Genomic DNA, 2,500 nt, shown 5'->3' on the forward strand with positions numbered 1-2,500 from the left:
CACTGACGTCACTCACCTCACGGCCACACACATACGCTACTGTCATAACATTTTCTTTCCAATTCATTAATTAGGCAACTAATTTGAAAGTGGTGTGGGTGGCTCTATATATACTAGCCCACTGCAGACACATGCAGAAATCAACAAGGAATCGAAAAGTATTAAATCTGTGACAAAAATAATATCCGCTCTGTCTAAACGATACCGTTTGATCAGCTGCTCGTCATAAAAAAAAACAACAACATTGTTCCGTTCCCTGAACGTTGGCGCACGTCTCTCTCGCCTCAGTGCCACCCCCTGCTGGCAACTCCTAACCACTTAAGACACCTCTGAAGGTCTCTTAAATATCGTGGAGAGTAGGAGTGATTCTTAGACTTAAGAACGTTGATAAAAAGCTTTTATTCTTAAGTTTGAGAGTAGGACTAAATTTCGCAAATTCTCAGGACTTAAGTGTAAAATGGCACTCTAAGAAGCTTGATAAGTACGGCCCCTGAGCTCTTGTAAAAAGAGCTCAGCAGCACATGCACTTTTTGCGTGGGATGAAAAGAGCACAGCTCCCTCCCCGCATTCTCAGCACATTCTACAGAGGCACTATAGAGACCACCTGCATCTGTCTGGACTGGAGCCTGCAGTGCCTCAGACTGGAAGTCTCTCCAGAGAGTGGTGAGGACGGCGGAAAAGATCACCAGGACTCCTCTTCCTCCTATCAAGGAGATGGCAAAAAGCCGCTGCCTGACCAGGGCTCAGAAAATCTGCTGAGACTCCTCCCACCCCCACCAAGGACTGTTTTCACTGCTGGACTCTAGAAAGAGGTTCCGCAGCCTCCATAGCAGAACCTCCAGGTTCTGTAACAGCTTCTTCCCACAGGCCGTAAGACTCTTGAACGCATCATAATTAAATAATCCCCTCAACTCCCCCCAAAAATGGATTAAATGGCTGGAATATAAAGACAATATAACATACATCCATAAACGTGCAATATATTTATCTGTACACTAATCTATTGATTTATATCTGCACCTTATTGCTCTTTTATCCTGCACTACCATGAGCTAATGCAACCTTCTTATCTGTACTGTAAAGTTCACTTTTCAATGACAATAAAAGGAAGTCTAAGTCTAAGTCTAAGTCTAAAACATGATTTTTGTTTATTTTGATTCTAAATTCAAGATTTTAGAGAATCGATTTTTTTGAAGATTGTTAATAATAAATATTTTATTTGTATGTCTTTTCAATTGCTTTGGAAATGTCTATCCTCAGTAGGGGTGTGAATCCTAAAAAATGCTGGGTTCATTTGTTTTCTACCCAAACGCTGGGTTGAGCCTGTTGGTGTCATGATCCGTTGTTTAGTTTTGGACTCCCTCAGTTGCTGTTTTGTGCACCCCTGGGTTTGTGTTTTGGTTGCCATGACTGCAGATTGTTTTCACCTGCCTCTGATTAGTGTTTGGGACGCACACCTGCTCCTGGGCACTAATCAGAGAGCTTCTTATTCCCGTTGTTTGCCACACTCAGGCTGGCTTCCTTCTGTCACGATTGTGTGGCATATTACTGCGTGGGTTGTTGTCCCAAGATGCAGACGGAACTCCGGAGGCAAGGTGCGGGTAAGGACAGGATTTATTTTCCATTAATCATGTGGGATACAAACAAAACAAGCGTGCCTATAGCACAGGAAGCTAACAGAATAGCCACAAGGAAAGCTAAGCATAGGAACAAGAAAACAAAAGGCTCAGGAATCAAGAAGACGTGTTGCACGAAGCAAATAAGGAAGCCAGCCTGAGTGTGGCGAACAATGGGAATAAGTAGCTCTCTGATTAGTGCCCAGGAGCAGGTGAGCATCTCCAACACTAGTCAGAGGCAGGTGAAAACAATCTGCAGTCATGGCAACCAAAACACAAACCCAGGGGTGCACAAAACCAGGAACTGAGGGAGTCTAAAACAAGATCCGGGCAATGGATCATGACAGTTGGATGATATTTATGGGTTATTTCTAAGGAGTTGGCTAGTTTTGGTGTGCCATTTACCCCGGAAGTTGGAAGTGGGAGCTGGGAATGTCGTCCAAGTCCAGTTGTGAGCGCTCCAGTTATGATGTCATCAAAAAGGTTAACCAACGAATGAGATTTCTCTACAGAATCTCCTCTCTGGTCAACAAAAGCACCATGAGGATTCTGGCGGGAACTCTCGTTCAACCCTTTTTCCATTACGCATGCACCTCCTGGTACCCTAGCACCTCCAAAACCCTCAAATCTAAACTCCAAACATCTCAGAACAAGCTAGTCAGGTTACTTCTAGACCTCCACCCCAGATCCCACCTCACTCCTACCCACTTCTCTAAAGTGGGCTGGCTCAAGGTGGAGGACAGAGTTAAACAACTTGCACTGAGCCTAGTCTATAAAATCCGCTACACCTCCCTGATACCGAAGTACATGTCAAACTACTTCCTTAACGTAAATGACCGCCATAACCACAACACCAGGGGGAGCTCCACTAACCACGTTAAACC

General features: G+C 44.4%; 1 protein-coding gene across 2 annotated transcripts in view; it reads right to left on the reverse strand.

Moving 5' to 3' along the window:
* The window catches only part of ca8 (carbonic anhydrase VIII), a 31,149-nt gene that overhangs the window by 1,244 nt on the left and 27,405 nt on the right, over positions 1-2,500 (reverse strand). The gene's annotated exons all lie outside the window — the stretch shown is intronic.

Source organism: Entelurus aequoreus, linkage group LG14 (genome assembly GCF_033978785.1).
Source record: "Entelurus aequoreus isolate RoL-2023_Sb linkage group LG14, RoL_Eaeq_v1.1, whole genome shotgun sequence".
NCBI lineage: Eukaryota > Metazoa > Chordata > Actinopteri > Syngnathiformes > Syngnathidae > Entelurus > Entelurus aequoreus.